At 43.7% G+C, this 21,144-nt stretch overlaps 19 non-coding genes and 4 pseudogenes across 19 annotated transcripts; all 23 read left to right on the forward strand.

Moving 5' to 3' along the window:
• The first annotated feature begins 27 nt into the window (after positions 1 to 27).
• Positions 28 to 145, forward strand: LOC142507287 (5S ribosomal RNA). Its single transcript, XR_012805547.1, has one exon. It is a non-coding gene; the product is annotated as a 5S ribosomal RNA (ribosomal RNA).
• A 673-nt stretch (positions 146 to 818) lies between these two features.
• On the forward strand, positions 819 to 932 carry LOC142512452 (5S ribosomal RNA; annotated as a pseudogene).
• Positions 933 to 1,617: 685 nt separating this feature from the next.
• On the forward strand, positions 1,618 to 1,737 carry LOC142512283 (5S ribosomal RNA; annotated as a pseudogene).
• Positions 1,738 to 3,991: 2,254 nt separating this feature from the next.
• On the forward strand, positions 3,992 to 4,110 carry LOC142507972 (5S ribosomal RNA). Its single transcript, XR_012806206.1, has one exon. It is a non-coding gene; the product is annotated as a 5S ribosomal RNA (ribosomal RNA).
• Positions 4,111 to 4,796: 686 nt separating this feature from the next.
• LOC142507401 (5S ribosomal RNA) lies at positions 4,797 to 4,915 on the forward strand. Its single transcript, XR_012805660.1, has one exon. It is a non-coding gene; the product is annotated as a 5S ribosomal RNA (ribosomal RNA).
• A 679-nt stretch (positions 4,916 to 5,594) lies between these two features.
• LOC142514258 (5S ribosomal RNA) lies at positions 5,595 to 5,713 on the forward strand. Its single transcript, XR_012810160.1, has one exon. It is a non-coding gene; the product is annotated as a 5S ribosomal RNA (ribosomal RNA).
• A 1,584-nt stretch (positions 5,714 to 7,297) lies between these two features.
• LOC142509509 (5S ribosomal RNA) lies at positions 7,298 to 7,416 on the forward strand. The gene has a single exon (XR_012807680.1). It is a non-coding gene; the product is annotated as a 5S ribosomal RNA (ribosomal RNA).
• Positions 7,417 to 7,840: 424 nt separating this feature from the next.
• LOC142515999 (5S ribosomal RNA) lies at positions 7,841 to 7,959 on the forward strand. The gene has a single exon (XR_012811817.1). It is a non-coding gene; the product is annotated as a 5S ribosomal RNA (ribosomal RNA).
• Positions 7,960 to 8,642: 683 nt separating this feature from the next.
• On the forward strand, positions 8,643 to 8,761 carry LOC142515799 (5S ribosomal RNA). Its single transcript, XR_012811625.1, has one exon. It is a non-coding gene; the product is annotated as a 5S ribosomal RNA (ribosomal RNA).
• Positions 8,762 to 9,438: 677 nt separating this feature from the next.
• Positions 9,439 to 9,557, forward strand: LOC142507513 (5S ribosomal RNA). The gene has a single exon (XR_012805769.1). It is a non-coding gene; the product is annotated as a 5S ribosomal RNA (ribosomal RNA).
• Positions 9,558 to 10,241: 684 nt separating this feature from the next.
• On the forward strand, positions 10,242 to 10,360 carry LOC142506990 (5S ribosomal RNA). Its single transcript, XR_012805259.1, has one exon. It is a non-coding gene; the product is annotated as a 5S ribosomal RNA (ribosomal RNA).
• Positions 10,361 to 11,044: 684 nt separating this feature from the next.
• LOC142515980 (5S ribosomal RNA) lies at positions 11,045 to 11,163 on the forward strand. The gene has a single exon (XR_012811799.1). It is a non-coding gene; the product is annotated as a 5S ribosomal RNA (ribosomal RNA).
• Positions 11,164 to 11,847: 684 nt separating this feature from the next.
• On the forward strand, positions 11,848 to 11,966 carry LOC142510721 (5S ribosomal RNA; annotated as a pseudogene).
• A 685-nt stretch (positions 11,967 to 12,651) lies between these two features.
• Positions 12,652 to 12,770, forward strand: LOC142509124 (5S ribosomal RNA). Its single transcript, XR_012807311.1, has one exon. It is a non-coding gene; the product is annotated as a 5S ribosomal RNA (ribosomal RNA).
• A 1,231-nt stretch (positions 12,771 to 14,001) lies between these two features.
• Positions 14,002 to 14,121, forward strand: LOC142511324 (5S ribosomal RNA; annotated as a pseudogene).
• A 684-nt stretch (positions 14,122 to 14,805) lies between these two features.
• On the forward strand, positions 14,806 to 14,924 carry LOC142514855 (5S ribosomal RNA). The gene has a single exon (XR_012810731.1). It is a non-coding gene; the product is annotated as a 5S ribosomal RNA (ribosomal RNA).
• A 684-nt stretch (positions 14,925 to 15,608) lies between these two features.
• On the forward strand, positions 15,609 to 15,727 carry LOC142514724 (5S ribosomal RNA). Its single transcript, XR_012810605.1, has one exon. It is a non-coding gene; the product is annotated as a 5S ribosomal RNA (ribosomal RNA).
• A 683-nt stretch (positions 15,728 to 16,410) lies between these two features.
• On the forward strand, positions 16,411 to 16,529 carry LOC142507061 (5S ribosomal RNA). The gene has a single exon (XR_012805327.1). It is a non-coding gene; the product is annotated as a 5S ribosomal RNA (ribosomal RNA).
• Positions 16,530 to 17,212: 683 nt separating this feature from the next.
• LOC142517205 (5S ribosomal RNA) lies at positions 17,213 to 17,331 on the forward strand. Its single transcript, XR_012812964.1, has one exon. It is a non-coding gene; the product is annotated as a 5S ribosomal RNA (ribosomal RNA).
• A 682-nt stretch (positions 17,332 to 18,013) lies between these two features.
• On the forward strand, positions 18,014 to 18,132 carry LOC142516223 (5S ribosomal RNA). The gene has a single exon (XR_012812029.1). It is a non-coding gene; the product is annotated as a 5S ribosomal RNA (ribosomal RNA).
• Positions 18,133 to 18,814: 682 nt separating this feature from the next.
• Positions 18,815 to 18,932, forward strand: LOC142516274 (5S ribosomal RNA). The gene has a single exon (XR_012812077.1). It is a non-coding gene; the product is annotated as a 5S ribosomal RNA (ribosomal RNA).
• Positions 18,933 to 19,615: 683 nt separating this feature from the next.
• On the forward strand, positions 19,616 to 19,734 carry LOC142512930 (5S ribosomal RNA). Its single transcript, XR_012808904.1, has one exon. It is a non-coding gene; the product is annotated as a 5S ribosomal RNA (ribosomal RNA).
• A 685-nt stretch (positions 19,735 to 20,419) lies between these two features.
• On the forward strand, positions 20,420 to 20,538 carry LOC142506788 (5S ribosomal RNA). The gene has a single exon (XR_012805067.1). It is a non-coding gene; the product is annotated as a 5S ribosomal RNA (ribosomal RNA).
• Positions 20,539 to 21,144: the final 606 nt, after the last annotated feature.

The raw sequence follows: 21,144 nt of genomic DNA on the forward strand, positions 1-21,144 counted from the left end.
ATAATAATAAACATCCCAATCAATGTCGGGTGCGATCATACCAGCACAATGCACCGGATCCCATCAGAACTCCGGAGTTAAACGTGCTTGGGCGAGAGCAGTACTATGATGGGTGAACCCCTGGGAAGTCCTCGTGTTGCACCCTTTTCGTGTTAATCTATTTTTGATTACTTGTTGACAGACGAATTTCGGTTCAAATCATCTGAATCTCGATCGACACCAGATAAGACATGTGAAATCAACGTAGCTCGGGCTCCGGATTTGAACAAAATTGTAGGCTAATTTGATTGTAAACGGGCAAACGAACGAGACTCATTACTCCGCAATGAGCTAGCGAGATTTTAGCCGAATTCCTTCTTTAAAACCCTCTAATTTGCGATTTTGCGCTTCTGTTAAGCTTCCGTTTCCTCGAGAAATCTGTTTAGCAAGTTCTAAATTCGATTTCTTTTCATTTTATCGTATTCCAGGCATAATAATAGCTACATTCGTTATTTTCTTCATCTTATTTTTTTTTCAATTTTCTGGGAACATTTAGCGATTTTTGTTGTCGTGAGCCGTTTGTGCGGAAGGGTATGACGCAGATTACTTCGGAGATGGTTAACTCATTAAAAACAATTATTTCACAGTTTTAGCGATAATTTATGTAAAAGATCACGACACAAGGACATTCCAGGGAGGTCACCCATCCTAGCTCTGCAATCGTGCCAGAACCCTTAACTTCATGGTTCTGTTGGGCGAGAGCAGTGCTGCGTGTTGTCCATCGCCGCCCGCTCCACTCGTACTCGAGGGATATAAGAATAAACATCTCACTCAATGCCGGGTGCGATCATACGAGCTATGCACCGGATCCCATCAGAACTTCGAAGTTAAGCGTGCTTGGGCGACAGCTACTAGGATGGGTGACCCCCGGGGAAGTCCTCGTGTTGCACCCCTTTCTCTTGTTTTTCTATTTTTGATTACTTGTTGACAGACGATTTTCGGCTCAAATCATCTGAATCTCGATCGGACAGATCAAGACAGTTGAAATCAACAGTAGCTCGGGCTCTGCCGGATTTGGACAAAATTGTAGCCTAATTGATGATTGTAAATGGGCAAACGAATGAGACTCATTACTCTGCAATGAGTTGGCGATGATTTTATCCGAATTCCTTCTTTAAGAACCTCTAATTGGCGATTTTCCTCTTCTGTTAAGCTTTCGTTTCCCAGAGAATCCGTTTAGGAAGTCGAAATTCGATTTTGATTCCATTTTATGTATCCGAGGCATAATAATAGCTTTACATGCGCTATTTTACTTCTTCTGATTTTTTTTTCATTTTCTGGGAACATTTAGCGATTTTTGTTGTCGTGAGCCGGTTCTGTGCGGAAGGGTATGACGCAGATACTCCGGAAAATGGTTTACTCATTAAAAACAATTATTTTTACTGTTTAAGCTATAATTTACCTAAACGTTCGCGACACGAGAACTTTCCAGGGAGGTCACCCATCCTAGCTCTGGCATCTCGCCAGAACGCTTAACTTCATGGTTCTGATTGGGCGAGAGCAGTGCCGCGTGTTGTCCATTGCCGCTCGCGCCACACGTACTCGAGGGATATAAGAATAAACATCCCACTCAATGTCGGGTGCGATCATACCAGAACTAATGCACCGGATCCCATCAGAACTACTAAGTTAAGCTGTGCTTGGGGGAGAGCAGTACTAGGATGGGTGACCCCTTAGGTAGTCCTCGTGTTGCACCCCTTTTCGTGTTTTTCTATTTTTGATTACTTGTTGACAGACGATTTTCGGCTCAAATCATCTGAATCTGGATCACGAACAGATAAGACATGTGAAATCAACGTAGCTCGGGCACTGCCGGATTGGGACAAAATTGTAGGCTAATTCGATATTAAACGGGCAAACGAAGGAGTCTCATTACTCCGCAATGAGCTGGAGAGATTTTAGCTGAATTCCTTCACTAAGACCCTCTAATTTGCGATTTTCCGCTTCGGTTAAGTTTCCGTTTCCTCGAGAAATCTTTTTAGGAATTCCGAAATTCGATTCCGGTTCCATTTTATCGTATACCAGGCATATTAATAGCTTTACATTCGCTATTTTCTTCTTCTTATTTTTTTTCTATTTTATGTGAACATTTAGTGATTTTTGTTGTCGTGAGCCGGTTCTGTGCGGAAGGGTATGACGCAGATTACTCAGGAGACGGTTGACTAATTAAAAACAATTATTTCGATCATTTTAGCTATAATTTACGTAAACGGTCGCGACACGAGGGTTCCCAGGGAGGTCACCCATCCTAGCTCTGCCATCGCGCCAGAACGCTTAACTTCATGGTTCTGATTGGCGAGAGCAAGTGACGCGTGTTGTCCATCGCCGCCCGCTCCACACGTACTCGAGGGATATAAGAATAAACATCCCACACAATGTCGGGTGCGATCATACCAGCACTAATGCACCGGATCCCATCAGAACTCCGAACTTAAGCGTGCTAGGATGGGTGACCGCCTGGGAAGTCCTCGTGTTGCACCCCTTTTCGTGTTTTTCTATTTTTGATTACTTGTTGACAGACGATTTTCGGCTCAAATCATCTGAATCTGGATCACGAACAGATAAGACATGTGAAATCAACGTAGCTCGGGCACTGCCGGATTGGGACAAAATTGTAGGCTAATTCGATATTAAACGGGCAAACGAAGGAGTCTCATTACTCCGCAATGAGCTGGAGAGATTTTAGCTGAATTCCTTCACTAAGACCCTCTAATTTGCGATTTTCCGCTTCGGTTAAGTTTCCGTTTCCTCGAGAAATCTTTTTAGGAATTCCGAAATTCGATTCCGGTTCCATTTTATCGTATACCAGGCATATTAATAGCTTTACATTCGCTATTTTCTTCTTCTTATTTTTTTTCTATTTTATGTGAACATTTAGTGATTTTTGTTGTCGTGAGCCGGTTCTGTGCGGAAGGGTATGACGCAGATTACTCAGGAGACGGTTGACTAATTAAAAACAATTATTTCGATCATTTTAGCTATAATTTACGTAAACGGTCGCGACACGAGGGTTTCCCAGGGAGGTCACCCATCCTAGCTCTGCCATCGCGCCAGAACGCTTAACTTCATGGTTCTGATTGGGCGAGAGCAGTGACGCGTGTTGTCCATCGCCGCCCGCTCCACACGTACTCGAGGGATATAAGAATAAACATCCCACACAATGTCGGGTGCGATCATACCAGCACTAATGCACCGGATCCCATCAGAACTCCGAACTTAAGCGTGCTAGGATGGGTGACCGCCTGGGAAGTCCTCGTGTTGCACCCCTTTTCGTGTTTTTCTATTTTTGAATACTTGTTGACAGATGATTTTCGGCTCAAATAATCTGAATCACGATCGGGACCAGATAAGACATGTGAAATCAACGTAGCTCGGGCACTGCCGGATTTGGACAAAATTGAAGCCTAATTTGATTGTAAACGGGAAAACGAACGAGACTCATTACTCCGCAACGAGGTGACGAGATTTTAGCCGAATTCCTTCTTTAAGACCCTCTAATTTGCGATTTACCGCTTCTGTTAAGCTTCCATTTCCTCGAGAAATCCGCTTAGCAAGTTCTAAATTCGATTTCTGTTTTATTTTATCCTATTCCAGGCATAATAATAGCTTTATATTTGCTATTTTTTTCTTCTCAATTTTTTTTTCTATTTTCTGGGAACATTTAGCGATTTTTGTTGTCTTGAGCAGTTTCTGTGCGGAAGGGTATGACGCATATTACTCCAAAGACGGTTGACCCATTAAAAACAATTATTTGGACTGTTTTATCTATAATTTACGTAAACGGTCGCGACACGAGGACTTCCCAGGGAGGTCACCCATCCTAGCCCTGCCATCGCGCCAGAACGCTTAACTTCATGGTTCTGATTGGGCGAGAACAGTGCCGCGTGTTGTACATCGTCGCCTGCTCCACACGTACTCGAGGGATATAAGAATAAACATCCCACTCAATGTCGGGTGCGATCATACCAGCACTAATGCACCGGATCCCATCAGAACTCCGAAGTTAAGCGTGCTTGGGCGAGAGCAGTACTAGGATGGGTGACCCCCTTGGAAGTCCTCGTGTTGCACCCCTTTTCGTGTTTTTCTATTTTTGATTACTTGTTGACAGATGATTTTCGGCTCAAATTATCTGAATCACGATCGGGACCAGATAAGACATGTGAAATCAACGTAGCTCGGGCACTGCCGGATTTTGACAAAATTGTGGGCTAATTTGATTGTAAACGGGCAAACGAACGAGACTCATTGCTCCGCAATGAGCTGGCGAGATTTTAGCCGAATTCTTTCTCTAAGACCCTCTAATTTGCGATTTTCCGCTTCTGTTAAGCTTCTGTTTCCTCAAGAAATCCGCTTAGAAAATTCGAAATTCGATTCCGGTTCAATTTTATCGTATCCCAGGCATAATAATAGCTTTACATTCGCTATTTTCTTCTTCTTATTTTTTTTTCTATTTTTTGGAAACATTTAGCGATTTTTGTTGTCGTGAGCCGGTTCCGTGCGGAAAAGGGTATGACGAAGATTACTCCGGAGACGGTTAACTCATTAAAAACAATTATTTCGACTGTTTTAGCTATAATTTACGTAAACGGCCGCGACACGAGGACTTCCCAGGGAGGTCACCCATCCTAGCTCTGCCATCGCGCCAGAACGCTTAACTTCATGGTTCTGATTGGGCGAGAGCAGTGTCGCGTGTTGTCCATCGCCGCCCGCTCTACACGTACTCGAGGGATATAAGAATAAACATCCCACTCAATGTCCTGAGCGATCATACCAGCACTAATGCACCGGATCCCATCAGAACTCCGAAGTTAAGCGTGCTTGGGCGAGACCAGTACTAGGATGGGCGACCCCCTGTGAAGTCCTCGTGTTCCACCTCTTTTCGTGTTTTTCTATTTTTGATTATTTGTTCACAGACGATTTTCGGCTCAAATCATCTGAATCTCGATCGGGACCAGATAAGACATGTGAAATCAACGTAGCTCGGGCACTGCCGGATTTGGACAAAATTGCAGGCTAATTTGATTGTAAACGGGCAAACGAACGAGACTCATTACTCTGCAATGAGCTGGCAAGATTTTGCCGAATTCCTTCTCTAAAACCCTCTAATTTGCTATTTACCGCTTATGTTAAGCTTCTGTTTCCTCGAGAAATCCGCTTAGGAAGTCCGAAATTCGATTCCGGTTCCATTTTATCGTATCCCAGGCATAATAATAGCTTTACATTCGCTATTTTCTTCTTCTAATTTTTTTTATATTTTCTGAGAACATTTAGCGATTTTTGTTGTCTTGAGCAGGTTCTGTGCGGAAGGGTAACGCATATTACTCCGGAGACGGTTAAATCATTAAAAAAATTATTTCGACAGTTTTATCCATAATTTACGTAAACGGTCGCGACACAAGGACTTCCCAGGGAGGTCACCCATCCAAGCTCTGGCATCGCACCAGAACGCTTAACTTCATGGTTCTGATTGGGCGAGAACAGTGTCGCGTGTTGTCCATCGCCGCCCGCTCCACACGTACTCGAGGGATATAAGAATAAACATCCCACTCAATGTCGGGTGTGATCATACCAGCACTAATGCATCGGATCCCATCAGAACTCCGAAGTTAAGCGTGCTTGGGCGAGAGCAGTACTAGGGTGGGCGACCCCCTTGGAAGTCCTCGTGTTGCACCCTTTTCGTGTTTTTCTATTTTTGATTACTTGTTGACAGATGATTTTCGGCTCAAATCATCTGAATCACGATCGGGACCAGATAAGACATGTGAAATCAACGTAGCTCGGGCACTGCAGGATTTGGACAAAATTGAAGCCTAATTTTATTGTAAACGGGAAAACGACGAGACTTATTACTCTGCAATGAGCTGGCGAGATTTTGGCCGAATTCCATCTCTAAAACCCTCTTATTTGCGATTTTCCGCTTCTGTTAAGCTTCCGTTTCCTCCAGAAATCCGCTTACGAAGTCCGAAATTCGATTCCGGTTCCATTTTATCGTATCACAGGCATAATAATAGCTTTACATTCGCTATTTTCTTCTTCTAATTTTTTTTTTCTATTTTCTGGGAATATTTACCGATATTTGTTGTCTTGAGCACGTTCTGTGCTTAAGGGTATGACCCATATTACTCCGGAGATGGTTAACTCATTAAAAACAATTATTTCGACTGTTTTATCCATAATTTACGTAAACGGTTGTGACACGAGAACTTTCCAGGGCGGTCACCCATCCTACCTCTGCCATCGCGCCAGAACGCTTAACTTCCTGGTTCTGATTGGGCGAGAGCAGTGCCGCGTGTTGTCCATCGCCGTCCGCGCCACACGTACTCGAGGGATACAAGAAGAAACATCCCACTTAATGTCGGGAGCGGTCATACCAGCACTAATGCACCGGATCCCATCAGAACTCTGAAGTTAAGCGTGCTTGGGCGAGTGCAGTACTAGTGTTACACCTCTTTTCGTGTTTTTCTATTTTTGATTAACTTGTAAAAGACGATTTTTGGCTCAAATCTTCTGAATCTCGATAGGACAAGATAAGATATGTGAAATCAACGTAGCTCGGGCAATGCCGGATTTGGACAAAATTGTAGCCTAATTTGATTGTAAACGGGCAAACGAACGTTACTCATTTCTCCGTAATGAGCTGGCGAGATTTTAGCCGAATTCTTTCTCTAAGACCCTCTAATTTGCGATTTTCCGCTTCTGTTAAGCTTCCGTTTTCTCGAGAAATCCGCTTAGGAAGTCAGAAATTCGATTCCGCTCCCATTTTATCGTATCTCAGGCATAATAATAGCTTTACATTCGCTACTTTCTTCTTCTTATTTTTTTTCTATTTTCTGGAAACATTTAGCGATTTTTGCTGTCGTGAGCCGGTTCTGTGCGGAAGGTTATGATGCAGATTACTCCGGAGACGGTTAACTCATTAAAAACAATTATTTCGACTGTTTTATCCATAATTTACGTAAACGGTTGCGACAGGAGGTCTTCCCAGGGAGGTCACCCATCCTAGCTCTGCCATCGCGCCAGAACGCTTAACTTCATGGCTCATTTGGGCGAGAGCAGTGCCGCGTGTTTTAGCTATAATTTACGTAAACGGTCGCGACACGAGGACTTTCCAGGGAGGTCACCCATCCTAGCTCTGCCATCGCGCCAGAACGCTTAACTTCATGGTTCTGATTGGGCGAGAGCAGTGCCGCGTGTTGTCCATCACCGCCCGCGCCACACGTACTCGAGGGATATAAGGATAAAAATCCCACTTAACGTCGGGAGAGATCATACCAGCACTACTGCACCGGATCCCATCAGAACTCCGAAGTTAAGCATGCTTGGGCGAGTGCAATACTAGGATGGGTGACCCCCTGGGAAGTCCTCGTGCTACACCTTTTTTCGTGTTTTTCTATTTTTGATTATTTTGTAATAGGCGATTTTTGGCTAAAATCTTCTGAATCTCGATCGGACCAGATAAGATATGTGAAATCAACGTAGCCCGGGCACTGCCGGATTTGGACAAAATTTTAGCCTAATTTGATTGTAAACGGGCAAACGAACGTTACTCATTACTCCGCAATAAGCTGGCGAGATTTTAGCCGAATTCCTTCTCTAAGACCCTCTAATTTGCGATTTTCCGCTTCTGTTAAGCTTCCGTTTCCTCGAGAAATCCGCTTAGGAAGTTCGAAATTCGATTCCGGTTCGCCAGAACGCTTAACTTCATGGTTCTGATTGGGCGAGAGCAGTGCTGCGTGTTGTCCATCGCCGCACGCTCCACACGTACTCGAGGGATATAAGAATAAACATCCCACTCAATGTCGGGTGCGATCATACCAGCACTAATACACCGGATCCCATCGGAACTCCGAGGTTAAGCGTGCTTGGGCGATAGCAGTACTAGGATGGGTGACCCCCTTGGAAGTCCTCGTGTTGCACCCCTTTTCGTGTTTTTCTATTTTTGATTACTTGTTTACAGACGATTTTCGGCTCAAATCATCTGAATCACGATCGGGACCAGATAAGACATGTGAAATCAACGTAGCTCGGGCACTGCCGGATTCTGAAAAATTGTAGCCTAATTTGATTGTAAACGGGCAAACGAAGGAGACTCATTACTCCGCAATGAGCTGGCGAGATTTTAGCCGAATTCTTTCTCTAAGACACTCTAATTTGCGATTTTCCGCTTCTGTTAAGCTTCTGTTTTCTCAAAAAATCCGTTTAGAAAGTTTGAAATTCGATTCCGGTTCCATTTTATCGTATCCCAGGCATAATAATAGCTTTACATTCGCTCTTTTCTCCTTCTTATTTTTTTTTCTATTTTCTGGGAACATTTAGCGATTTTTGTTGTCGTGAGCCGGTTCTATCCGGAAGTGTATGAAGCAGATTACTCCGGAGACGGTTGACTCATTAAAAACAATTATTTCGACTGTTTTAGCTATAATTTACGTAAACGATCGCGACACGAGGACTTCCCAGGGAGGTAATTCATCCTAGCTCTGCCATCGCGCTAGAACGCTTAACTTCTTGGTTCTAATTGGGCGAGAACAGTGCCGCGTGTTGTCCATCGCCGCCCGCTCCACACGTACAAAAGGGATATTAGAATAAACATCCCACTCAATAGCGGGTGTGATCATACCATCACTAATGCACCGGATCCCATCGGAACTCCGAAGTTAAGCGTGCTTGGGCGAGAGCAGTACTAGGTTAGGTGACCCCCTGGGAAGTTCTCGTGTTGCACCCCTTTTCGTGTTTTTAAATTTTTGATTGATTACTTGTTCACAGATGATTTTCGGCTCAAATCATCTAAATCTCGATCGGGACCACATAAGACATGTGAAATCAACGTAGCTCGTGCACTGCTAGATTTGGACAAAATTGTAGGCTAATTTGATTGTAAACGGGCAAACGAACGAGACTCATTACTGCGCAATGAGGCGGCGAGATTTTATCCGAATTCTTTTTCTAAGACCCTGTAATTTGCGATTTACCGCTTCTGTTTCCTCGAGAAATCCACTTAGGAAGTTTGAAATTCGATTTTGGTTCCATTTTATCGTATCTCAGGCATAATAATAGCTTTACATTCGATATTTTCTTCTTCCCATTTTTTTTCTATTTTTTGGGAATATTTAGCGATTTTTGTTGTCATGAGCCTGTTCTGTGCGGAAGGGTATGACGCAGATTACTCCGGAGACGGTTAACTCATTAAAAACAATTATTTCGACTGTTTTATCCATAATTTCCTTAAACGGTCGTGACACGAAGACTTCTCAAGGAGGTCACCCATCCTAGCTCTGCCATCGTGCCAGAACGCTTAACTTCATGGTTCTGATTGGGCGAGAGCAGTGCCGCGTGTTGTCCATCGCCGCCCGCTCCACACGTACTCGAGGGCATATAAGAATAAACATCCCACTCAATGTCGGCAGCGATCATACCAGCACTAATGCACCGGATCCCATCAGAACTCCGAAGTTAAGCGTGCTTGGGCGAGACCAGTACTAGAAGGGGCGACTCCCTGGGAAGTCCTCGTGTTGCACCTCTTTTCGTGTTTTTCTATTTTTGATTATTTGTTGACAGACGATTTTCGGCTCAAATCATCTGAATCTCGATCGGGACCAGATAAGACATGTGAAACCAACGTAGCTCGGGCACTGACGGATTTGGACAAAATTGTAGGCTAATTTTATTGTCAACGGGCAAACGAACGAGACTCATTGTTTCGCAATGAGCTGGCGAGATTTTTGCCGAATTCCTTCTTTAAGACCCTCTAATTTCCGATTTACCGCTTCTGTTAAGCTTCCGTTTCCTCGAAAAAATCCACTTAGGAAGTTTGAAATTCGATTCCAGTTTCTTTTTATCATATCCCAAGCATAATAATAGCTTTAGCTTCGCTATTTTCTTCTTCTTAATTTTTTTCTATTTTTTGGGAACATTTATCGATTTATGTTGTTGTGAGCCGGTTCTGTGCGGAAGGGTATGACGCAGATTACTCCAGAGACGGTTAACTCATTAAAAACAATTATTTCGACTGTTTTAGCCATAATTTACGTAAACGGTCGCGACACGAGGACTTACCAGGGAGGTCACCCATCCTAGCTCTGCCATCGCGCCAGAACGCTTAACTTCATGGTTCTGATTGGGCGATAGCAGTGCCGCGTTTTGTCCATCGCCGCCCGCACCACACGTACTCGAGGGATATAAGAATAAACATCCTAATCAATATCGAGTGCGATCAAAACAGCACTAATGCATCGGATCCCATCAGAACTCCGAAGTTAAGCTTGCTTGGGCGAGAGCAGTACTAGGATGGGTGACCCCCTGGGAAGTCCTCGTGTTGCACCCCTTTTCGTGTTTTTCTATTTTTGATTACTTGTTGACAGACGATTTTCGCCTCAAATCATCTGAATCTCGATCGGGACCAGATAAGACATGTGAAATGAAAGTAGCTCGGGCACTGCCGGGTTTGGACAAAATTGTAGGCTAATTTGATTGTAAACGGGCAAACGGACGAGACTCATTACTACGCAATGAGCTGACGATATTTTACCCGAATTCCTTCTCTATGACCCTCTAATTTGCGATTTAACGCTTCTGTTAAGCTTTCGTTTCCTCGAAAAATCCGCTTAGGAAGTTCGAAAATCGATTCTGGTTCCTTTTTATCGTATCCCAAGCATAATAATAGCTTTACATACGTTATTTTCTTCTTCTTATTTTTTTTTCTATTTTCTGGGAACATTTATCGATTTTTGTTGTCGTGAGCCGGCTTTGTGCGGAACGGTATGACGCAGATTACTCCGGAGAAAGTTAACTCATTAAAAACAATTATTTCGACTGTTTTAGCCATAATTTACGTAAACAGTCGCGACACGAGGACTTTCCAGGGAGGTCACCCATCCTAGCTCTGCCATCGCGCCAGAACGCTTTACTTCATGGTTCTGATTGGGCGAGAGCAGTGCCGCGTGTTGTCCCTCGCCGCCCGTTCCACACGTACTCGAGGAATATAAGAATAAACAACCCACTCAATGTCGGGTGCGATCATACCAGCACTAATGCACCAGATCCCATCAGAACTCCGAAGTTAAGCGTGCTTGGGAGAGAGCAGTACTAGGATGGGTGACCCCTTGGGAAGTCCTTGTGTTGCATCCATTTTCGTGTTTTTCTATTTTTGATTACTTGTTGACAGACGATTTTCAGCTCAAATCATCTGAATCTCGATCGGGACCAGATAAGACATGTGAAATCAACGTAGCTCGGGCACTGCCGGATTTGGACAAAATTATAGGCTAATTTGATTGTAAACGGGCAAACGGACGAGACTCATTACTTCGCAATGAGCTGGCGATATTTTAGCTCAATTCCTTCTCTAAGACCCTCTAATTTGCGATTTTCCGCTTCTGTTAAGCTTCCGTTTCCTCGAGAAATCCGCTTAGGAAGTTCGAAATTCGATTCCGGTTCCATTTTATCGTATCCCAGGCATAATAATAGCTTTACATTCGCTATTTCCTTCTTCTTATTTTTTTTTCTATTTTCTAGGAACATTTATTTATTTTTGTTGTCGTGAGCCAGTTCTGTGCTGAATGGTATGAAGCAGATTACTCCGGAGACGGTTAACTCATTAAAAACAATTATTTCGACTGTTTTAGTCATAATTTACGTAAACAGTCGCGACACAAGGACTTCACAGGGAGGTCACACATCCTAGCTCTGCCATCACGCCAGAACGCTTAACTTCATGGTTATGATTGGGCGAGAGCAGTGCCGCGTGTTGTCCATCGCCGCCTGCTCCACACGTACTCGAGGGATATAACAATAAACATCACACTCAATGTCGGGTCCAATCATACCAGCACTAATGCACTGGATCCCATCAGAACTCGAAAGTTAAGCGTGCTTGGGCGAGAGCTGTACTAGGATGGGTGACCCCCTGGGAAGTCATCTTGTTGCACGCCTTTTCGTGTTTTTCTATTTTTGATTACTTGTTGACAGAAGATTTTCGGCTCAAATCATCTGAATCTCGATCGGGACCAGATAAGACATGTGAAACCAACGTAGCTCGGGCACTGACGGATTTGGACAAAATTGTAGGCTAATTTGATTGTAAACGGGCAAACGAACGAGACTCATTGTTTCGCAATGAGCTGGCGAGATTTTTGCCGAATTCCTTCTTTAAGACCCTCTACTTTCCGATTTACCGCTTCTGTTAAGCTTCCGTTTCCACAAAAAAAATCCACTTAGGAAGTTTGAAATTCGATTCCAGTTTCTTTTTATCATATCCCAAGCATAATAATAGCTTTAGATTCGCTATTTTCTTCTTCTTAATTTTTTTTTATTTTTTGGGAACATTTATCGATTTATGTTGTTGTGAGCCGGTTCTGTGCGGAAGGGTATGACGCAGATTACTCCAGAGACGGTTAACTCATTAAAAACAATTATTTCGACTGTTTTAGCCATAATTTACGTAAACGGTCGCGACACGAGGACTTACCAGGGAGGTCACCCATCCTAGCTCTGCCATCGCGCCAGAACGCTTAAATTCATGGTTCTGATTGGGCGAGAGCAGTGCCGCGTTTTGTCCATCGTCGCCCGCTCCACACGTACTCGAGGGATATAAGAATAAACATCCTAATCAATATCGAGTGCGATCAAAACAGCACTAATGCATCGGATCCCATCAGAACTCCGAAGTTAAGCTTGCTTGGGCGAGAGCAGTACTAGGATGGATGACCCCCTGGGAAGTCCTTGTGTTGCACCCCTTTTCGTGTTTTTCTATTTTTGATTACTTGTTGACAGACGATTTTCGCCTCAAATCATCTGAATCTCGATCGGGACTAGATAAGACATGGGAAATGAAAGTAGCTTTGGCACTGCCGGGTTTGGACAAAATTGTAGGCTAATTTGATTGTAAACGGGCAAACGGACGAGACTCATTACTACGCAATGAGCTGACGATATTTTACCCGAATTCCTTCTCTATGACCCTCTAATTTGCGATTTAACGCTTCTGTTAAGCTTTCGTTTCCTCGAGAAATCCGCTTAGGAAGTTCGAAAATCGATTCTGGTTCCATTTTATCGTATCCCAAACATAATAATAGCTTTACATTCGTTATTTTCTTCTTCTCATTTTTTTTTCTATTTTCTGGGAACATTTATCGATTTTTGTTGTCGTGAGCCGGTTTTGTGCGGAAGGGTATGACGCAGATTACTCCGGAGAAAGTTAACTCATTAAAAACAATTATTTCGACTGTTTTAGCCATAATTTACGTAAACAGTCGCGTTGTACCCATTTTCGTGTTGTACCCATTTTCGTGTTTTTCTATTTTTGATTACTTGTTGACAGACGATTTTCAGCTCAAATCATCTGAATCTCGATCGTGACCAGATAAGACATGTGAAATCAACGTAGCTCGGGCACTGCCGGATTTGGACAAAATTATAGGCTAATTTGATTGTAAACGGGCAAACGGACGAGACTCATTACTTCGCAATGAGCTGGCGATATTTTAGCTAAATTCCTTCTCTAAGACCCTCAAATTTGCGATTTTCCGCTTCTGTTAAGCTTCCGTTTCCTCGAGAAATCCGCTTAGGAAGTTCGAAATTCGATTCCGGTTCCATTTTATCGTATCCCAGGCATAATAATAGCTTTACATTCGCTATTTTCTTCTTCTTAATTTTTTTTCTATTTTCTAGGAACATTTATTGATTTTTGTTGTCGTGAGCCTGTTCTGTGCTGAATGGTATGAAGCAGATTACTTCGGAGACGGTTAACTCATTAAAAACAATTATTTCGACTGTTTTAGTCATAATTTACGTAAACAGTCGCGACACAAGGACTTCCCAGGGAGGTCACCCATCCTTGCTCTACCATCACGCCAGAACGCTTAACTTCATGGTTATGATTGGGCGAGAGCAGTGCCGCGTGTTGCCCATCGCCGCCTGCTCCACACGTACTCGAGGGATATAACAATAAACATCCCACTCAATGTCGGGTCCAATCATACCAGCACTAATGCACTGGATCCCATCAGAACTCGGAAGTTAAGCGTGCTTGGGCGAGAGCTGTACTAGGATGGGTGACCCCCTAGGAAGTCCTCTTGTTTGCACGCCTTTTCGTGTTTTTCTATTTTTGATTACTTGTTGACAGAAGATTTTCGGCTCAAATCATCTGAATCTCGATCGGGACCAAATAAGACATGTGAAATCAACGTAGCTCGGGCACAGCCGGATTTGGTTAAAATTGTAGGCTAATTTGATTGTAAACGGGCAAATGGACGAGACTCATTACTTCGCAATGAGCTGGCAATATTTTTGCTAAATTCCTTCTCTAAGACCCTCTAATTTGCGATTTATCGCTTCTGTTAAGCTTTCGTTTCCTCGAGAAATCCGCTTAGGAAGTTCGAAATTCGATTCCGGTTCCATTTTATCGTATCCCAGGCATACTAATAGATTTACATTCGCTATTTTCTTCTTCTTATTTTTTTTTCTATTTTCTGGGAACATTTATCGATTTTTGTTGTCGTGAGCCGGTTCTGTGCGAAAGGGTATGACGCAGATTACTCCGGAGACGGTTAACTCATTAAAAACAATTATTTCGACTGTTTTATCCATAATTTACGTAAACGGTCGCGACACGAGGTCTTCCCAGGGAGGTCACCCATCCTACCTCTGCCATTGCGCCAGAACGCTTAACTTCATGGTTATGATTGGGCGAGAGCAGTGCCGCGTGTTGTCCATCGCCGCTTGCTCCACACGTACTCGAGGGATATAAGAATAAACATCCCACTCAATGTCGTGTGCGATCATACCAGCATTAATGCACCGGATCCCATCAGAACTCCGAAGTTAAGCGTGCTTGGGCGAGAGCAGTACTAGGATGGGTGACCTCCTTGGAAGTCCTCGTGTTTCACCCCTTTTCGTGTTTTTCTATTTTTGATTACTTGTTGACAGACGATTTTCGGCTCAAATCATCTGAATCTCGATCGGGACCAGATAAAACATGTGAAATGAAAGTAGCTCGGGCACTGCCGGATTTGGACAAAATTGTAGGCTAATTAGATTGTAAACGAGCAAACGGACGAGACTCATTACTACGCAATGAGCTGACGAGATTTTAGCCGAATTCCTTCTCTAAGACCCTCTAATTTGCGATTTAACGCTTCTGTTAAGCTTTCGTTTCCTCGAGAAATCCGCTTAGGAAGTTCGAAATTCGATTCCGGTTCCATTTTATCGTATCCCAGGCATAATAATAGCTTTACATTCGTTATTTCCTTCTTCATAATTTTTTTTCTATTTTCTGGGAACATTTATCGATTTTTGTTGTCGTGAGCCGGTTCTGTGCGGAAGGGTATGACGCAGATTACTCCGGAGACGGTTAACTCATTAAAAACAATTATTTCGACTGTTTTATCCATAATTTACGTAAACGGTCGCGACACGAGGTCTTCCCAGGGAGGTCACCCATCCTAGCTCTGCCATCGAGCTAGAACGCTTAACTTCATGGTTATGATTGGGCGAGAGCAGTGCCGCGTGTTGTCCATCGCCGCCCGCTCCACACGTACTCGAGGGATATAAGAATAAACATCCCACTCAATGTCGGGTGCGATCATACCAGCACTAATGCACCGGATCCCATCAGAACTCCGAAGTTAAGCGTGCTTGGGCGAGAGCAGTACTAGGATGGGTGATCCCCTGGGATGTCCTCGTGTTGCACACCTTTTCGTGTTTTTCTATTTTTGATTACTTGTTGACAGACGATTTTCGGCTCAAATCATCTGAATCTCGATCGGGACCAGATAAGACATGTGAAATGAAAGTAGCTCGGGCACTGCCGGATTTGGACAAAATTGTAGGCTAATTTGATTGTAAACGGGCAAACGGACTAGACTCATTACTACGCAATGAGCTGACGAGATTTTAGCCGAATTCCTTCTCTAAGACCCTCTAATTTGCGATTTACCGCTTCTGTTAAGCTTTCGTTTCCTCGAGAAATCCGCTTAGGAAGTTCGAAATTCGATTCCGGTTCCATTTTATCGTATCCCAGGCATAATAATAGCTTTACATTCGTTATTTCCTTCTTCATATTTTTTTTCTATTTTCTGGGAACATTTATCGATTTTTGTTGTCGTGAGCCGGTTCTGTGCGGAAGGGTATGACGCAGATTACTCCGGAGACGGTTAACTCATTAAAAAAAATTATTTCGACTGTTTTAACCATAATTTACGTAACCGGTCGCGACACGAGGTCTTCCCAGGGAGGTCACCCATCCTAGCTCTACCATCGCGCCAGAACGCTTAACTTCATGGTTATGATTGGGCGAGAGCAGTGCCGCGTGTTGTCCATCGCCGCCCGCTCCACACGTACTCGAGGGATATAAGAATAAACATCCCACTCAATGTCGGGTGCGATCATACCAGCACTAATGCACCGGATTCCATCAGAACTCCGAAGTTAAGCGTGCTTGGACTAGAGCAGTACTAGGATGGGTCACCCCCTGGGAAGTCCTCGATTTGCACCTTTTTTCGTGTTTTTCTATTTTTGATTACTTGGTGACAGACGATTTTCGGCTCAAATCATCTGAATATCGATCGGGACCAGATAAGACATGTGAAATGAAAGTAGCTCGGGCTCTGCCGGATTTTGACAAAATTGTAGGCTAATTTTATTGTAAACGGGCAAACGGACGAGACTCATTACTACGCAATGAGCTGACGAGATTTTAGCCGAATTCCTTCTCTAAGACCCTCTAATTTGCGATTTACCGCTTCTGTTAAGCTTTCGTTTCCTCGAGAAATCCGCTTAGGAAGTTCGAAATTCGATTTCGGTTCCATTTTATCGTATCCCAGACTTAATAATAGCTTTAAATTCGTTATTTCCTTCTTCTTATTTTTTTTCTATTTTCTGGGAACATTTATCGATTTTTGTTGTCGTCAGCCGGTTCTGTGCGGAAGGGTATAACGCAGATTACTCCGGAGACGGTTAACTAATTAAAAACAATTATTTAGACTGTTTTATCCATAATTTACGTAAACGATCGCGACACGAGGTCTTCCCGGAGAGGTCACCCATCCTATCTCTGCCATCGCGCCAGAATGCTTAACTTCGTGGTTATGATTGGGCGAGAGCAGTGCCGCATGTTGTCCATCGCCGCCCGCTCCACACGTACTCGAGGGATATAAGAATAAACATCCCACTCAATGTCGGGTGCGATCATACCAGCACTAATGCACCGGATCCCATCAGAACTCCGAAGTTAAGCGTGCTTGGGCCAGAGCACTACTAGGATGGGTGACCCCTTGGGAAGTCCTCGTGTTGTTCCCTTTTTAGTGTTTTTCATTTTTGATTACTTGTTGACAGACGATTTTCGGCTCAAATCATCTGAATCTCGATCGGGACCAGATAAGACATGTGAAATGAAAGTAGCTCGGGCACTGCCGGATTTGGACAAAATTGTAGGCTAATTTGATTGTAAACGGGCAAACGGACGAGACTCATTACTACGCAATGAGCTGACGAGATTTTAGCCGAATTCCTTCTATAAGACCCTCTAATTTGCGATTTAACGCTTCTGTTAAGCTTTCGTTTCCTCGAGAAATCCGCTTAGGAAGTTCGAAATTCGATTCCGGTTCCATTTTATCGTATCCCAGGCATAATAATAGCTTTACATTCGTTATTTCCTTCTTCTTATTTTTTTTCTATTTTCTGGGAACATTTATCGATTTTTGTTGTCGTGAGCCGGTTCTGTGCGGAAGGGTATGACGCAGATTACTCCGGAGACGGTTAACTCATTAAAAACAATTATTTCGACTGTTTTATCCATAATTTACGTAAACGATCGCGACACGAGGTCTTCCCAGGGAGGTCACCCATCCTAGCTCTGCCATCGAGCTAGAACGCTTAACTTCATGGTTATGATTGGGCGAGAGCAGTGCCGCGTGTTGTCCATCGCCGCCCGCTCCACACGTACTCGAGGGATATAAGAATAAACATCCCACTCAATGTCGGGTGCGATCATACCAGCACTAATGCACCGGATTCCATCAGAACTCCGAAGTTAAGCGTGCTTGGACTAGAGCAGTACTAGGATGGGTCACCCCCTGGGAAGTCCTCGTGTTGCACCTTTTTCGTGTTTTTCTATTTTTGATTACTTGTTGACAGACGATTTTCGGCTCAAATCATCTGAATATCGATCGGGACCAGATAAGACATGTGAAATGAAAGTAGCTCGGGCACTGCCGGATTTGGACAAAATTGTAGGCTAATTTGATTGTAAACGGGCAAACGGACGAGACTCATTACTACGCAATGAGCTGACGAGATTTTAGCCGAATTCCTTCTCTAAGACCCTCTAATTTGCGATTTACCGCTTCTGTTAAGCTTTCGTTTCCTCGAGAAATCCGCTTAGGAAGTTCGAAATTCGATTTCGGTTCCATTTTATCCTATCCCAGGCTTAATAATAGCTTTACATTCGTTATTTCCTTCTTCTTATTTTTATTCTATTTTCTGGGAACATTTATCGATATTTGTTGTCGTGAGCCGGTTCTGTGCGGAAGGGTATGACGCAGATTACTCCGGAGACGGTTAACTAATTAAAAACAATTATTTAGACTGTTTTATCCATAATTTACGTAAACGATCGCGACACGAGGTCTTCCCAGGGAGGTCACCCATCCTAGCTCTGCCATCGCGCCAGAATGCTTAACTTCGTGGTTATGATTGGGCGAGAGCAGTGCCGCATGTTGTCCATCGCCGCCCGCTCCACACGTACTCGAGGGATATAAGAATAAACATCCCACTCAATGTCGGGTGCGATCATACCAGCACTAATGCACCGGATCCCATCAGAACTCCGAAGTTAAGCGTGCTTGGGCGAGAGCAGTACTAGGATGGGTGACCCCTGGGAAGTCCTCGTGTTGTCACCTTTTTAGTGTTTTTCTATTTTTGATTACTTGTTGACAGACGATTTTCGGCTCAAATCATCTGAATCTCGATCGGGACCAGATAAGACATGTGAAATGAAAGTAGCCCGGGCACTGCCGGATTTGGACAAAATTGTAGGCTAATTTGATTGTAAACGGGCAAACAGACGAGACTCATTACTACGCAATGAGTTGACGAGATTTTAGCCGAATTCCTTCTATAAGACCCTCTAATTTGCGATTTAACGCTTCTGTTAAGCTTTCGTTTCCTCGAGAAATCCGCTTAGGAAGTTCGAAATTCGATTCCGGTTCCATTTTATCGTATCCCAGGCATAATAATAGCTTTACATTCGTTATTTCCTTCTTCTTATTTTTTTTCTATTTTCTGGGAACATTTATCGATTTTTGTTGTCGTGAGCCGGTTCTGTGCGGAAGGGTATGACGCAGATTACTCCGGAGACGGTTAACTCATTAAAAACAATTATTTCGACTGTTTTATCCATAATTTACGTAAACGATCGCGACACGAGGTCTTCCCAGGGAGGTCACCCATCCTAGCTCTGCCATCGCGCCAGAACGCTTAACTTCATGGTTATGATTGGGCGAGAGCAGTGCCGCGTGTTGTCCATCGCCGCCCGCTCCACACGTACTCGAGGGATATAAGAATAAACATCCCACTCAATGTCGGGTGCGATCATACCAGCACTAATGCACCGGATCCCATCAGAACTCCGAAGTTAAGCGTGCTTGTGCGAGAGCAGTACTAGGATGGGTGACCCCCTGGGAAGTCCTCGTGTTGCACCCTTTTTCGTGTTTTTCTATTTTTGATTACTTGTTGACAGACGATTTTCGGCTCAAATCATCTGAATCTCGATCGGGACCAGATAAGACATGTGAAATGAAAGTAGCTCGGGCACTGCCGGATTTGGACAAAATTGTAGGCTAATTTGATTGTAAACGGGCAAACGGACTAGACTCATTACTACGCAATGAGCTGACGAGATTTTAGCCGAATTCCTTCTCTAAGACCCTCTAATTTGCGATTTACCGCTTCTGTTAAGCTTTCGTTTCCTCGAGAAATCCGCTTAGGAAGTTCGAAATTCGATTCCGGTTCCATTTTATCGTATCCCAGGCATAATAATAGCTTTACATTCGTTATTTCCTTCTTCATTAATTTTTTTTCTATTTTCTGGGAACATTGATCGATTTTTGTTGTCGTGAGCCGGTTCTGTGCGGAAGGGTATGACGCAGATTACTCCGGAGACGGTTAATTTATTAAAAAAAATTATTTCGACTGTTTTAAACATAATTTACGTAACCGGTCGCGACACGAGGTCTTCCCAGGGAGGTCACCCATCCTAGCTCTACCATCGCGCCAGAACGCTTAACTTCATGGTTATGATTGGGCGAGAGCAGTGCCGCGTGTTGTCCATCGCCGCCCGCTCCACACGTACTCGAGGGATATAAGAATAAACATCCCACTCAATGTCGGGTGCGATCATACCAGCACTAATGCACCGGATTCCATCAGAACTCCGAAGTTAAGCGTGCTTGGACTAGAGCAGTACTAAGATGGGTCACCCCCTGGGAAGTCCTCGTTTTGCACCTTAATTCGTGTTTTTCTATTTTTGATTACTTGGTGACAGACGATTTTCGGCTCAAATCATCTGAATATCGATCGGGACCAGATAAGACATGTGAAATGAAAGTAGCTAGGGCACTGCCGGATTTGGACAAAATTGTAGGCTAATTTGATTGTAAACGGGCAAACGGACGAGACTCATTACTACGCAATGAGCTGACGAGATTTTAGCCGAATTCCTTCTCTAAGACCCTCTAATTTGCGATTTACCGCTTCTGTTAAGCTTTCGTTTCCTCGAGAAATCCGCTTAGGAAGTTCGAAATTCGATTTCGGTTCCATTTTATCGTATCCCAGACTTAATAATAGCTTTACATTCGTTATTTCCTTCTTCTTATTTTTATTCTATTTTCTGTGAACATTTATCGATTTTTGTTGTCGTCAGCCGGTTCTGTGCGGAAGGGTATAACGCAGATTACTCCGGAGACGGTTAACTAATTAAAAAAAATTATTTAGACTGTTTTATCCATAATTTACGTAAACGATCGCGACACGAGGTCTTCCCAGGGAGGTCACCCATCCTAGCTCTGCCATCGCGCCACGATGCATAACTTCGTGGTTATGATTGGGCGAGAG

This window comes from Primulina tabacum, chromosome 10 (assembly GCF_025594145.1).
Source record: "Primulina tabacum isolate GXHZ01 chromosome 10, ASM2559414v2, whole genome shotgun sequence".
Lineage (NCBI taxonomy): Eukaryota > Viridiplantae > Streptophyta > Magnoliopsida > Lamiales > Gesneriaceae > Primulina > Primulina tabacum.